This window comes from Triticum aestivum, chromosome 2D (assembly GCF_018294505.1).
Source record: "Triticum aestivum cultivar Chinese Spring chromosome 2D, IWGSC CS RefSeq v2.1, whole genome shotgun sequence".
NCBI lineage: Eukaryota > Viridiplantae > Streptophyta > Magnoliopsida > Poales > Poaceae > Triticum > Triticum aestivum.
In genome coordinates, this window is record NC_057799.1 from 319,095,955 (window position 1) to 319,112,499 (window position 16,545).

A 16,545-nucleotide genomic window follows, 5' to 3' on the forward strand; every position below is an offset into this window, starting at 1 on the left:
TTGTTATGGGCTTGGTACTTCAAATATGTAATGTCAACTCATGATACATCTGTCCCTTTACAGGCGGAGCTGAGCAAGAAGGAACGCAAAACCGCTGATCTGCAAGAGAACATCAAAACCCAGCAAGCTGAAGCCTCCAAAGCGAAGGAAGAGTTGACCCGCGCTCTAGGCGCTATGGAGAAACTGAAAGAGGGCTTCAACAAAGAGCGGGCGGATTGGGAGATTGAAAAAGCCGTTTTGATAAAAAGGGCTGAAAACGCAGAAGCCGCTCTTAAACCGGTGGTTGACGAGCTGACTGGTGTAAAGCGGCAAGTGCATGCTATGACCGCTGCTGTGTTTGGTAAGCATCCTTCCTTTATGCTTTCAACATATCCTCACATGCGTTGCCGGTTTACTGATGTTTGTAATGATACAGGAACTCGCATTAGCCATCTGGGCTCTGATGTGCAGAAGAAGTTGAAAGCTGCCTACACGCTGATAGAGCAACTGTATACCGGCGCACAACGGATTATCTGCACCACTTCTCACAATAAGCCACCCCGACGTTGATCAAGGATACCTTAGCCAGGCTATCTATGTTGCCTGCCCGGATAGAAGAGCTGAAGCGGTCTGCTGCAAGGGTTGGCGCTCTGACCGCACTAACCCGGGCAAAAGCATGGGTGCCTGATCTTGATCCGACGGACGTGGCTAAAGGCTACCCAAGCTTAAAAGAAGACGGATCAGAGTTTGGCACTAAAGATCTCCGCGCCATAAACCGGGAAGTACGTCCACTGGCTTGTCAACTTGCTGAAGAGGCTGATCTTTCATTTTACCAGGCGGGCTATGATACCAATAACAAGCGGGTTGCTGCACCAACTCCTGAGGCTCAAAACCTGATCCCTCCAATCCGTAAGCACACTTACGCCCCTAACATTGAACCGTCCACCCTTATAAGCGAAGAAGCTGTTTTCCAAGCTTTAACCGGGATCGACTGGACAACTGTTGACTTCCAGCCGCTGGGTAGAGACAAAGAAGATGAACCGGTGCAAGATGATCCGCAGCCGTCAGGTCAAGCTGCTCAGCGATCATAACCCGGGGGCCGGTTTAATCTTCCATACTGCGATGTTTATTGAGAAACAATTATTCCTTTGGGCACTGAAACGCCTTGTAATAGGCTAGTTAAACACTTGGTCTGTTATGCCTTCGTGCATATTTATCTGCAACTCATGCGTGTTAATCCGCCATGCTTGAGATATGATGTTCATAATCCATAGCTATTTATTCTAGTTTTTCCTGTAGATAAAAAGCTTAAAGCGCCCTGGAGGTTTACCACCGGGCGGGTCATGAGACCCAACTATATATATGACCAAGGTTTATAACCAAGGTTGTAAAAGCTAACCAAATATGGAAATATATGATACATGCGACCCTTAGGCATAGTGTTGGCTGACCAACCTTGTAATGAGGGTAATAACCTTAATCCGGAGTAAAATTATCTCCGGTTATATAATGCCGGTTTACAACAAAAACCGTTTCGGGTTGTGATAAACACCGGTTTATTCCATACTGGTGACTATGAGTCAAAACCAGACCGGGCTGATAGTCTCCGGATTACAACTTGGTCATGTACTGACAACTTGTAGTTGACAGCCTAACCGGGTTGATAAACATTGATTTGTAAACATCACAAATCTTAGCAAAAGAAAAAGAAACTTAGCAAAAGGCAAATAAAAACGTTGTAGTCGAGGCTTTTCACGGGCTGCCAGGCCCCAAATTTGATCAAGAGGTGTTGCTATGGTTCGGGTTCGACCAAGCCCCCAAGTGATGCTTTGGCATTACGCCGATCAAGAGGTGTTGCTATGGTTCGGGTTCGACCAAGCCCCCAAGTGATGCTGTGGCATTACGCCGATCAAGAGGCGTAGCTATGGTTCGGGTTCGACCAAGCCCCCAAGTGATGTTGTGGCATTGCGCCGATCAAGAGGTGTGGCTATGGTTAGGATACGACCAAGCCCCCAACTGATCTAATATCAAGCTTTAAGAAGCTAAATCAAGGCGTAAACAAGGCGTAAACCGGACGCCGCTTTGTAAGCTCCATGTAACCGCACGTGATGTAAGAAAACAACAGATACCCCGCTTTAGCTGAGGTTCCGGTTTATTATATTGATCATAATATATACAATGTCATAATATGTACATAAGCAGAGCCTATAGCTCAAGTATAGTAGGGCCGAAGATGAGCAATATTCCACGGCCGGTTGGTCTCCTCCTCCGATTTACGTGAGTCTTTGCACTCTCGAACATCGATTAGGTAGTACGACCCATTGTGCAAATCCTTGCTGACCACAAAAGGCCCTTCCCAAGGGGGGGATAGCTTGTGCATATCCGTCTGATCCTGGATGAGTCGAAGCACCAAATCTCCTTCTTGAAAGGTTCTGGTTCTAACCCGGAGGCTATGATAACGACGCAGATCTTGCTGATAAATCGCCGAACGGGCTGCCGCCATGTCACGCTCCTCATCTAACAGGTCAAGAGCTTCCTTCAAGTCATCAATATAATGTCTCCTTTTTCCTTGATTTCACCACAATATCATCCACATAGGCGTGAACATTGCGGCCGATCTGTTTATGAAGACAATTCTGCACACACCATTGATAAGTTGCGTGTGCACTCTTGTGCCCAAAGGGCATGGACACATAGCAGAAGGCTCCAAAGGGAGTTATGAAGGCCGTCTTCTCCTGGTCCTTAACTGCCATTTTGATCAGATGATAACCAGAATATGCATCCTAAAAACTTAACTGCTCACAACCCGCCGTAGCATCAATAATCTGATCAATATGGGGGAGGGCAAAAGGATCTGCTGGATAATCTTTGTTGAGATCTGTGTAGTCCACACACATACGCCAAGTGCCATTCTTCTTGAGGACCAGCACCGGATTAGCCAACCACTCAGGATGGAATACTTCAACGATAAATCCAGCCGCCAAGAGCCTGGCTACTTCTTCTCCAATAGCTTTGCGTCTTTCTTCATTGAATCAGCGGAGAAACTGCTTGACCGGTTTATACTTAGGATCAACATTGAGAGTGTGCTCAGCGAGTTCTCTCGGTACACCAGGCATGTCAGAAGGCTTCCATGCAAAGATGTCCCGATTCTCACGGATGAACTCGATGAGCGCGCTTTCCTATTTCGGATCCAAGTTAGCGCTGATGCTAAACTGCTTGGACGAATCGCCAGGCACGAAGTCAAAAAGTTTAGTCTCATCACCCGATTTAAACTTCAGGGCCGAATCATGCTCCGTAGTTGGTTTCTTCAACAAAGTCATATCTGCCGGATCAACATTGTCTTTGTAAAACTTCAACTCCTCTATTGCACAAACCGACTCAGCATAAGCCGCATCACCTTCCTCACACTCCAGAGCAATCTTGCGGCTTCCATGCACGGTTATAGTTCCCTTGTGACCCGGCATCTTGAGCTGTAGATAGACATAACAAGGCCGTGCCATAAACTTAGCATAAGCTGGCCGTCCAAATAGGGCATGATACGGGCTTCTGATTTTCACCACTTCAAAGGTCAAGGTTTCTGATCTCGAGTCATGCTCATCTCCAAAAGCCACCTCCAGAGCTATCTTACCAACAGGATATGCCGACTTACCAGGCACCACACCATGGAACACCGTATTGGACGGTTTAAGATTTTTATCTGTTAGCCCCATGCGACGGAAAGTTTCATAATAAAGGATATTGATACTACTCCCTCCATCCATGAGTACCTTAGTGAACTTATAACCTCCCACCTGATGTGCCACCACCAGGCCAGATGACCCGGATTGTCAACCCGGGGTGGATGATCGTCTCTACTCCACATAATGAGTTGCTCGGACCAGCGCAAATAACGGGGCACCGCCGGTTCAATGGCATTCACCACCCTTTTATGAACCTTCTGATCGCGCTTATCCAAGCTAGTGGTGAAGACATGATACTGTCCGCTATTCAACTGCTTCGGGTTGCTCTGGTAACCCGACTACTGCTGCTGATTGCCCTGATGATTATAGCCACCTTGGTTACCTTGATTACTTTGATTGTTATGTCCACCCTGATTGCCATGGAATCCTGAACCGGAATTTCCTCCGCCATAACCCGGCCCATGAGAGCAAGAGCCCGAACCGCCTCCTGATCCATGATCATACCGGAAAGAATCAGAATTTTTGAACTCCTGCATGATATAACAATCTTTCCAGAGGTGTGTAGATGGTTCCTCCTTCGTCCCATGCTTTGGACAGGGCTGGTTCAACAGATACGACAAACAGTCCGGATTAGGATTCGGCATGCCATTCCTTCGGGGCGGTTTACCCTTACGCCGCTGGCCCTTGTCGTGCGTATTAGTGTTAGCCACAAAGTCTAAACCGTGGTCCGCTTTACGCTTGCCGCCGTTTCCATGACCCGCCGGGTTGTGGTGCTGCCCCTTGGTGTTGCCGCTCTTCTTTCCCTTCCCTGTCTTATCATCGTCAGACTCGGGATCCTTGGTACTATCAGAGTCGGCATACTTCACCAGTGCAGCCATGAGGGTTCCCATGTCATTACAATGACGTTTGAGCCGTCCCAACATCAACTTCAAGGGTTGAAACCGGCAATTGCCTTCCAATGTTAAAACTGCGGTGCCAACGTTGATGCGGTCTGATGAATGCAAAACCTCCGAAACCCGGCGCACCCAATGGGTTGTTGACTCTCCTTCCTCCTGGACACAGGCAGCTAAGTCCACAATTGACATGGGCTGCTTGCATGTATCCTTGAAATTCTAAACAAACCGGGCTCTCAACTCAGCCCATGACCTGATAGAATTAGCCGGTAAACTCTTTAGCCAAGTGCGGGCCGTTCCTTCTAGCATCATGGTGAAGTACTTCGCACATGCCGCATCATCCACGTCCAGCATCTCCATGGCCATCTCGTAGCTTTCAACCCATGTTTCAGGGGACAAATCGGCGGTGTAATTCGGCACCTTGCGCGGGCCCTTGAAATCCTTGGGTAGGTGCACATTGCGCAACGCTGGGACAAGACATGGGACTCCCAAGGAACTAGAGGTAACTCCTGGTTCAACCGATGTGGTTGGACGAACTGGAGTAAGCTGACGGGCCTCGTGCTGCGCCGCTAACTCGGCCTCTCTGCGTGCCCGAGCCCGGTCCACCACCTCCTGAGCATCACCAGCACCACCCGCCGGGTTATGGCCACGGGGCGGATCACGGTTCCGCGCATTGCTTGATACTGCCGGTTCATCCATACGCCTGCTGTAACTCCGGCTTGGACGGGGAGTGGAATGAATCCGATCGCGGCTATATGAATAAGCCTCATGTTGAACCAAGGTTGTCTGAAGAAGCTCCTTAACCCGACGCGTCTCGACCGCTGTTGGAGAATTGCCTTCGATCGGGATGGCCGCCAGCCGTGAAGCGGCAGCGACAATGTTGTCCATTGGGTTAGAATAATGACCCGGTGGCGTGGGGACATGAGATACCACAATGTTGTTCTGACGAGGCGGATCCACCAAACGTGGCTGAACCGGCGCCCCTGCTCCGGGTGCCTCTGCCCGGTTTACCACCGGCGAATTACTGGTCCCTGCCCCTGGGGTGTTAAAGAGACATCTAGCGTCATAAACGGGCGGCAGGCAAGATCGGTGCCTCCTCTTCAGGACTTCGTTCGACGCACTCCGATCCAGCATAATCCGGTAAGCTTGTGCATCCAAAGCGGCCCGCTCCGCGGCTATCCTGGTATCCTCAGCTGCTAAGTCGGCTTTTGCCTGGGTGATATGATCTTTCACTTTCGCGACTTCCGCATTGTGTGCATCCTGATCCGCCGGGTTAACCTCCGCCATCAGCGTTGCCAACACATCAAACAAATCAGATAGAACCTGAGCTGGCGGTTGCACAGGGCCTCCTGCCCCAGCCGCTGCCGCGCTACTGATCCGGAAATCATCGCCGCTGCGGTCGAAGAGTGGAGCGCCGGTTGCGTGCCGGCCATGAAGATCGCCACCCGGTTTGGCAGATCAAAGGGGTCCGGAATACTGTCGCCATCGGAACAGCCCCCAATCCGGCCATCTTGTAACTGATATAACGACTCGGTCTCTCCAGTCGATGACTCGTCGCGGGAATAAACGACGGTCTCACCACTAGATTCCGATCTATCCTTAGATTCACCTCCATGGATAACTCCCACGAAGGCACGCTTCATGACAGGCTTGACCCGGGCAGATCTCGCACGCTGGGCCGTTTCGACGAGGTCGGTGCAGATGTCCGGCTCAGGGCCCGGTTCGCCGATCTTGCCAATGAAAACGTGTATGCCACCAAAGGGGACCCGGTACCTGTACTCGATTGAGCCGGCCTCGGGGCCCCAGCCTGCATCGTCGATGTAGAGCTTGCCGCGACGACTCTTGGTCATCCGGCCTACAGCGTAACCCTTGAGTCCTTCGAAGCTGCCCTCCAAGAACTTGAAACCATCGTGCGATAGCCCCACAGTGGGCGCCAACTGTCGTGGTTTTGTCACGGCAGATGTCCTAAAGAAAGGACTTAGTCGTGGAGCCATCGCGACGGGTTAGCTTAAAGGGGTTAAAGCGGACAAGGGACGCAAGAGAGTTTATACTAGTTCGGCCCCTTACGATGAAGGTAAAAGCCTACGTCTAGTTGTGATGGAATTGATGGGGCTTCGATGACCAGGGAGCGAATACGCTTTGCCTGAGTCTCGAGTTGTTGTCTGTTGTCCCTGAACCGCCGCCAGGTCGTCCCCTTATATACATGGGTTGACGCCCGTCGGTTTACAGACTCCGAGGCCGGCTCATAATCGTGTCCGGCCCGGTCCCTGCTACTTCTATCTTACAACACAAGTTTACATCTCAATGCCGGTTTGTGTCTACATGCCTTAAACCGGCTTTGGGCCCTGGGCCTTCATGAAGCATCACCGTCTGTCTTCATGGGCTTCAGATACAGATGAACTACTTATGAAGTTAACCCGGCCTCTCCTGGCCGGTTTACGCCCAGTGGTAATATCTCCAACATATTGTGTACCTTGCCATGAGTTTGGCAAATGGGTACAATAGTGATCCAGGAGTAGATCACTGGACAGCAGTCAAAATTATCCTTAGAGGACTAAGGAAATATTTCTCGGTTATGGAGGTGATAAAGAGTTCATCGTAAAGAGTTACGTTGATGCAAGCTTTCACACCAATCTGGATGACTCTGAGTCTTAGTCTAGATACATATTAAAAGTGGGAGCAATTAGCTAGAGTAGCTCCATGCAGAGCATTGTAGACATAGAAATTTGCAAAATACATACGGATCTGAATGTGGTAGACCCGTTGACTAAACTTCTCTCACAAGCAAAACGTGATCACACCTTAGTGCTCTTTGGGTGTTAATCACATGGCGATGTGAACTAGATTATTGACTTTACTAAACTCTTTGGGTGTTGGTCACATGGCGATGTGAACTATGGGTGTTAATCATTTGGTGATGTGAACTATTGGTGTTAAATCACATGGCGACATGAACTAGATTATTGACTCTAGTGCAAGTGGGAGACTGAAGGAAATATGCCCTAGAGGCAATAATAAAGTTGTTATTTTATATTTCTTTATATCATGATAAATGTTTATTATTCATGCGAATTGTATTAGCCGGAAACTTGATACATGTGTGGATACATAGACAAAACACCGTGTCCCTAGTAAGCCTCTATTAGACTAGCTCGTTAATCAAAGATGGTTAAGTTTCCTAACCATAGACATGTGTTGTCATTTGATGAACGGGATCACATCATTAGGAGAACTAGCAGGTGTGTTATATTCATATTTTTGATAAATAACTTTTGCTTTCGTTTGTGCCTTTATGGAAATTTATGATTATTGTCTATCGAAATTCATCATTTGAGTCATCTAATAATACAATAGATCTCTGTCTTTTTCCCAGCGTACATATTTCTCTAATATGATTACTTATTAAAATGTCTATTGATATATTTATATTTGTATGTCCATACATTTGCCTATTGAAAAGTCCTTCTACTTTTTTATCTAAAATTTAGATATACATTGAGTACTTGAAGGTCCTATCACTATTAGTGTGACCATGCTACTGTTCCATTTTTTTTTACTAAAAAGAGAAGTAGTTGCTTCATGGTAGTAGGTACAGTAATTCATTTTAGAAAATTAGATTTGAGACTATATGCGAAAGTATAAGGATCCAACGAATATTTACAAAGACAAACCTTAAAATCTTAGTTAGGAAGCTACAAAGAAGTTAGCCCGTCAAAAAATAGATCAATAATATGCCTGATAATGCCAGCCTTGTTTTGCAGAGTAAATTATTAGTTTATATCTCCATATTGATTTCATGACTATTAGAGTGTGTGTTTTGACTTGTATGTCATTGGCACCATATTTTTCGCAAAAAAGGGTCATGGCCAGTGGTTCGAAGTTGTCAGTGTTTCTCAAATAAAAGAAGCGACTCAAGAGAAGAGACACCTCAGGACATGTGAGAATATTTGTAAACACAAACTTTTAGATGTTAACTATTAAACTATTAAAATATTTTTTTTGGGGAAAGATTACAATACAAAAGAAATTAGTTTGTAATGCTTGCGGATAAAAGAAGAGATGAAAAATAATACCTTAATAATGCATATTTGATCTTGTCGGTTGTTGAGTATCTGCTTTGAGAGGGCGCGCAAATTTTTTTGTTTTCAGAGGGTCCAGGATTTTTGTATGTATTTTTGCTTTTGAATCAATATTAGTTACGGTACCTTGTAAGAAGCCTAAGTTTTTTTTTCGGAGAGCCTAGTACGATGGGATTTTCAAAAAAAATTGAAACTGGTATTTTTCTAATTTGATACCCAGAAGTAACTGACTTACGTCCTTTTTTTAGACTCGACTTACTTCTTTTTTTAGGCAACAACTTACTTCCTATATTTTTTTTTTGAGAAACACGACTTTACCTATGTACGGCTGGTAGAGGCGGGAAATTTGAGGATTTGCCACACCTTTCTCTGCATTTTGAGGATTTGCCCTCCTTCATTTTGACACTGTTGATTTGCCACAACTTTGCCAAAACTTGAGGATTTACCCCCAACAAGATAGGCCCATCATGAGATGACGAAAATACCCCTGAACACTCGGATCTCTCCCATTATCTCTCACCTATTGGGCGTCGCGTCGACCTCCCCTTCGCCTCTCTTCTCCCCGGTTGCTGCTGCTTCGCCGCCGGCTATCCCCAACCGCTGCTGACCTCTGTCAGGCTGTCGCCTCCCCCTGCCATATCTGCTCCTCGCTCGCTATCTCGTGGCACAGAACCTTCCTGTACCGCCGTTCGGGCCGGTGCCGCGCGAGGCTGCAGTGGCCACGCGGACGGCCTCGGCGAGCAGCATGACTGACGTTGCGAGGAACGCTCTCATCATCGAGGCGGGAGGCCAGCGAGCAGCATCATCAGGCGTACGCGTCGCACGGGGCAAGAAGCGGCTGCCGGCGACGCACGTATCCACTCTAATGACTCAATCCGGCAGGCAGGCCTCATCGCCGTCGAGCTCGCGGTCCGCCGTGGACAGCGGCGACCACTGGACGGCCTCCTTGAAAAGCATGTCGCGCCCGAGCCGGACAGATGGCGACGCCTCGAGGCGGGTGGCCACCGGATGTGTGCCTGGGCGTGAGTGCTCTATCTGCGCTGTGTGCTCTAGCACTTGGCCGTGCGCGATGTGTGCTAGGCGTGCGTGTACCTGGGCGTGCTTGTGTGTGTTAGTTAGTGCTGTACGTACATTTTGTGCATGCATGCTCTGGCACCTGGGCTTGAGTGCGTGATCTGTGCGTGTGTTGTGTGCGTGCGCGCTCTAGCACAGGGGCGCCCGGCCGTTGCTGCTGCTACTGTTGCATACACGGAGAAAACCGCCGTAGTACGAGCTCGCCCCCTGTCTGGCGCGCCCTCGCCGAGCTCACCATGGACAGACACCACCGTCCCCGGGCTCGGACCGTCGACGGCACCCTCCGCGCACCACATCCGGTACACGCACAGGAGCAGCAGCAGCTCGGCGACGTTACCGGAGCGTGGGGAGAGGAGCACCAGCAGCACAACACAGGGCGGCAGATGGATGAGGTAATCGAGCAGTCAGCTGCGGGACGAACAGAGGAGAAGACGTAAGCATCTAATTTGGATTGGTTTTGGCAAGAATGGCATTTTGGTCATTCAAACTATAGTGTAATCTCAAATCGGATAGAAAGGGCAAATCCTCAAGTTTTTGACAAAGTTGTGGTAAATCATCAACGTCAATAAAAAGGAGGGCAAATCCTCAAAATGCAGGAAAAGGTGTGGCAAATCCTCAAATTCCCCCCTAAAAAAACCTTTTCTCGAAGTTAAAGCACTGGTGCCTCTTCGTCTCTATCATCTCCGTCAATCCTCTTCTCAAAACAAAAAATCTCCGTCAATCCTAGCCTGCTCATGACCACATCCACATACACCAGTGCCTTAAATAAGGATCCGCCGAAGGAAGATTTCACTGCTGGCTTATGCGAAACTAATTCCCGACCTATCCAGGCGCTACTTCTTGTCTCTTATCTTCAATTTTTTTGTTTTGGCGCTGTCCTCAAACCCTAGCTCTGCTGATCTTAGGTTGGGCATAAAGCTGCGACGAACCCGTGTGTGTAGGTCTCAGCTCATTGGCGCGAGTTCTCGCCTTCCTCATTTCTGGTGCGGTCGGCCCTCCGCCAATGTAAGTCCTACTGCTTTGCATAGTTCCTGGTACAGATCGTCTGTTCTACTCTGTCCATAGCACTATACAGTACATTGTGTTTTATTTGTTATCACCATGCCCTGTCAAATTAGATTATTTATACATAAATAAGTGAATGCAAGAAGTTTGTATTTATTAATTCAGATTTTTTGGTCGTTAGAATGAAGTAGAGATGCCGAAGCAGATTTTGAAGAAATAGTAATACAGGATATGTGTCTGCTGGCTGAGCCCAGTTGTGGGCCTCCTCGTTGTTTATGATGTCGGGTTTCCACCTACGTAATTTGCTACAGCTTCACATCATTCCTACTTCCTCCATAGCAGGTGATTCTTCACATGTATGTTTTCCCCCTCTAACCAAGCTAAAAGGATATAATGGTTTTATTTGTTATTACCATATATTAGCAAGTGATATTACTTGTACATGTATTTAACGCGAAGCAATACACATGTGTTATTTGACATAGAATGGGTTTTCTATATGATGAATATAACGTTGGAGCTTTTCTAATGTTTCTCTCGAGCTGGAAAGACTGTAGTTTAGAAGAGTTGTTATATGAAGAACACAAACCTCATATTTCAAATAAATACTATATGGCTTGCTTCTGGTAGTGCTAACTTCAGAGCCTTCATCAACCTCTTTGGTATTTTTTTTGTGCTCTCCTTGCGGCTGCAGTAAAAGTACATATTATTTTGCCACAACGACAACTGACTCTTCATCTTAAAGCGGGGGGAAACCCTTTACCGTCTCTTCAAGCATCGTATTTTTTACTTTTGCTTCAACATTTTTCTTGTTCCCAGCGTTACAATTTCTCCTTTCTTTTTGGCACGCTTATCTCGGGCCATTCATCCTCAGAGCCATCCGATAATACAGTAGATCTTTATATTTTTCTTTTTTCATTGCAGAGTCCATGTGATTCTAACATTTTTTCTTCACACCTATCGTCATTTAATATAGCCTCATTAGTATTGTGGGGTTCTTCTTCCGTAGGCACTAGTTGACATCTTTTTCTGAGGTGAAGCTCTGTTGTTATTTGTCAGCGAAATAAAAGTACATTTCAAAGATTAGGCCCATCTCTAAAAATTGAGAAGTATGTACGCTGAGAAAATCAGTCACCCTTTTATCCTCCATGTCATGCTTCTTCCTTGATTTTTTTTAACATGGCGTCCACCTTATCACCCATCAAAATCTACGCATAATATCTGATGTGTTAGTTAGGAAATTACAAAAATAGTATTTATTTTGTAAAGAATTAAATGGAATTACCTCGGTTTTATCTTTCAAGTACAACATCTCAAGCCTATTAATTATCAGGCATAAATATTCCTCTACTGCCTAGTTTTTGTTCCAAAAGTGAGATTGCCATTGCGAGTTTAATTGAAAATAAGTCTTCCGCGACATTATTGTTGTATAATCTTTGGCGCTTCTTCATATTTCTCATCCAATGAGTTCAGCAAGTGGGAGACATAATTAAGTAAAATATGGTTCCATATTAACTGATATTGAATTGTTTTCACTGCAGGTATTAACATCATTTTTGTCGTAAAAAAGTGGCGATTTCATATCTTATAAGAAGTCTCATGCATTACCTCACTTGCCTAGTTTTTGCGCCTCATTTCAGTAAGTTCTTGCAATGTTCTCCTCTTGTAAAACACTTGTTCTTCTAGTGAAAAATTAGTTGATTAATAGTAAAAAATAGTCTCCCATGCATGTCAAGAATTTCCCAAGTTTTGGTATATCTTGATCTGTATGTATTTTTGTGGCACTGGTTGACTTTAAGCACGACCATGTTTATCAATGAAAAATCTGTTAGATATATCTTTGGTAAAAAAATAGAAGAGCTAGTAACATTAATGAACTTATTGAACTTCTGCACCATTGTGAGGTCACAATAAGGACAGTTTGGTTTCACATGCTTCATTTGGTTGAGTAATCCAATGACATCTGTAAAATTGGAGATTAATTATTTGAAAGTCTAAAATATTAATATTTTGAAATCTCATTTACAACTATAAATTATAGAGATACCTGAGCATTCTTCATCTTTCTCTATATGTTCTTCTAATATTTCCTCCGTAGCAAACTCGAAGTAGTAATCTGGGTAACCTTTGATTCTTTCACCTCCTGTACTTTTGTATTGTATGCAAAAATAATTATATTTCACTACTTAGCTGGTAATACTTTGTGGAATCCGCACTTAAAATTCCTAAATGCATAAGTTGATTCTATCAACTTCCCGATAGTATCCTGATTTGTTTGGCCCTGTTAGAAAAATCAAAATATAGTAAGTAGTTATTGTATAAAAAAATAGAAAAACTTGCAAGTCAATATGTAATGACAAAACCTTATCATCCATGAATATCATATCGGCAAAATATACTTAGTTGTTGTATAAAACAATAGAACAATCTGTAAGTAAATACGTAATGACTAAACATTTTTGTCCATGAATCATCATATCGAGGCTCCTAAGCCAATGACTTATAAAATTGATTGAATCTCATATTCCCATTACTTGCACTTGAATGTCAAGGTCGTTCTTTTGCTATGAACTCACAAAGATTGTTGTATGCCCTTGCTGCAAAAGGATCATACAATTGCTAGTCAATTAATATTGTACCTATGAATATTTTATCCAGAATAACAATTACAAACCTTGATGCTCCAAATGAGAGGCCACTCGAAAGATAGATTTGATCTAGAATAGAAGTTATGAAACCTTGATGATCTAGATGAGAGGCCACTCGAAAGATAGATTTGATCTGGCATAGAAGTTATGAACCTTGATGATTCAGGTGAGAGGCCACTCAGAAGGTTGCTTGGTGTGACTTCGTCCGACGGCGCGACGTTGCGTAGTTCAATTAGAAGACTTTGATGTTGTTGGTAGTGTGCTGGTTAGGTAGCAGATTTGGCTTACTTTGATTTTTAGGTGTGTGCTGTGAGCGGTCGGCCGTATGTCTTCTTATGTGTTATGGTTGACTTGGCAAGTATTACGTGTTGAGTAATTTTGGTTGAGTCCGTGTGGAGTTCTGTATGTAGTCCATGTATGTGTCTTATTTGTATCTGCGTGTTCACGTTTGACTCTTTGTTTTTGACGCTGTGTTCACGTTTGGAATTGGATGCACGTGAGCTTCCGTATCTTCAACGGTTTATCCCTAAATACCGTACGTGGTCATGATTGTTGCTAACAAAGCCTTGTTTTTTTATGAACTTAGCCTAGCCTCATGTCTTTCCTTACATGCACTTTACATATGCATATATGTGACAATGCGACGGTCCAATATGTTGTTACGTATATGTTCTCCTAACAAAACCATGTTACGTAAAAACTTTAAATCTTAGTCATTATTTTTCTAATCAGACGGTGCAAATAATATTAGCAGATGTGGACGAACGTGATGACTAATTTGTCTCTTGTCTTAATAATATAATAGATAGATGTGACATGCCTTCCTGTATTTAGTACATGGTACATCTGTCTATTAAGCATGTCCTCACATAAAACTATTGTTTTTTTATATCCCGCATAAATTAATATGACGAGACACCTTCAGTATATGCAGTGTGATATTAGTTGCATCTTTGATATGATTTATAGCATGCGCTGCTTCTAATTTGTTGAAATGTCATTTATGATGGGACATTTTTAACTTGGCAGAGTCATATTGGTTGCATCTTTCACGTGGTGTCTAGCTTGCATTGCTTCTTATTTGGTGAAATGGTTTCTGCTTAGTTTACACAAACAGTTGTGAATATGCCATGCCGTCCTGTTTTTCGTATTATTCCATCCTGGAATCAAGTGTTTGCCTTACATCAAAGTAGTGATTGTCAGTATCATGCACGAATGAGTTCTGAAGAGTGAATTCTATTGCTTTTTCTTGTCGGTTTTACTTGACAATTTAAAATCAATAAAACGGAAGGAAGTTAGCAAGGCAGCGGATGAAGGCGCTCCTTGTTAGGGAATGTAGTAATTTCAAAAAAAATTCTACGCACACGCAAGATCATGGTGATGCATAGCAACGAGAGGGGAGAGTGTTGTCCACGTACCCTCGTAGACCGAAAGCGGAAGCGTTAACACAATGCGGTTGATGTAGTCGTACGTCTTCATGATCCGACCGATCAAGTACCGAACGTACGGCACCTCCGAGTTCAGCACACGTTCAGCTCGATGACGTCCCTCGAATTCCGATCCAGCCGAGTGTTGAGGGAGAGTTTCGTCAGCACGACGGTGTGGTGACGATGATGATGTTCTACCGACGCAGGGCTTCGCCTAAGCACCGCTATGATATTATCGAGGTGTAATATGGTGGAGGGGGGCACCGCACACGGCTAAGAGATCAATGATCAATTGTGTGTCTATGGGGTGCCCCCCTGCCTCCGTATATAAAGGAGCAAGGGGGGAGGTGGCCGGCCAAGGAGGAGGGCGCGCCAAGGGGGGAGTCCTACTCCCACCGGGAGTAGGACTCCTCCTTTCCTTGTTGGAGTAGGAGAGAAGGAAAGAGGGGGAGAGGGAGAAGGAAAAGGGGGCTGCACCCCTTGTCCAATTCGGACCAGAGGGGGGGGTGCGCGCCTCCTTCCTTTTGGCCTCTCTCCTCTATTCCCGTATGGCCCAATAAGGCCCAATACTTCTCCCCGGCGAATTCCCGTAACTCTTCGGTACTCCGATAAATACCCGAATCACTCGGAACCTTTCCGAAGTCCGAATATAGTCGTCCAATATATCGATCTTTACGTCTCGGCCATTTCGAGACTCCTCGTCATGTCCCCGATCTCATCCGGGACTCCGAACTACCTTCGGTACATCAAAACACAAAAACTCATAATATAACCGTCATCGAACTTTAAGCGTGCGGACCCTACGGGTTCGAGAACAATGTAGACATGACCGAGACACGTCTCCAGTCAATAACCAATAGCGGAACCTGGATGCTCATATTGGCTCCCACATATTCTACGAAGATCTTTATCGGTCAAACCGCATAACAACATACGTTGTTCCCTTTGTCATCGGTATGTTACTTGCCCGAGATTCGATCGTCGGTATCTCAATACCTAGTTCAATCTCGTTACCGGCAAGTCTCTTTACTCGTTCCGTAATACATCATCCCGCAACTAGCTCATTAGTTGCAATGCTTGCAAGGCTTATAGTGATGTGCATTACCGAGTGGGCCCAGAGATACCTCTCCGACAATCGGAGTGACAAATCTTAATCTCGAAATACGCCAACCCAACAAGTACCTTCGGAGACACCTGTAGAGCACCTTTATAATCACCCAGTTACGTTGTGACGTTTGGTAGCACACAAAGTGTTCCTCCGGTAAATGGGAGTTGCATTATCTCATAGTCATAGGAACATGTATAAGTCATGAAGAAAGCAATAGCAACATACTAAACGATCGTGTGCTAAGCTAACGTAATTGGTCAAGTCAATCACATCATTCTCCTAATGATGTGATCCCGTTAATCAAATGACAACTCATGTCAATGGCTAGGAAACATAACCATCTTTGATCAACAAGCTAGTCAAGTAGAGGCATACTAGTGACACTCTGTTTGTCTATGTATTCACACATGTATCATGTTTCCGGTTAATACAATTCTAGCATGAATAATAAACATTTATCATGATATAAGGAAATAAACAATAACTTTATTATTGCCTCTAGGGCATATTTCCTTCACTCCTTCCAAATGGAGGGCCTCTACAGATTCTACTCCTCCATCCCCCAAGATGATTTCGAAGACAACACATGCATAGACACTCAACGTAGCTGTGTTGGTGATGAGCACGTCTCCCCTAGTGCACCATCACAGGT

At 45.1% G+C, this 16,545-nt stretch overlaps 1 long non-coding RNA gene across 2 annotated transcripts; it reads left to right on the forward strand.

Annotated features, from left to right (window-relative positions):
* Positions 1-10,295: 10,295 nt before the first annotated feature.
* LOC123052926 (uncharacterized) lies at positions 10,296-13,888 on the forward strand. Of its 2 annotated transcripts, XR_006425176.1 has the most exons (4): positions 10,296-10,710; positions 10,892-11,066; positions 12,252-12,349; positions 13,369-13,888. It is a non-coding gene; the product is annotated as an uncharacterized lncRNA (long non-coding RNA). The 2 variants fall into 2 exon arrangements; XR_006425175.1 differs by having other exon boundaries at positions 10,298-10,710; positions 12,252-13,888.
* The last annotated feature ends 2,657 nt before the right edge of the window (positions 13,889-16,545 follow it).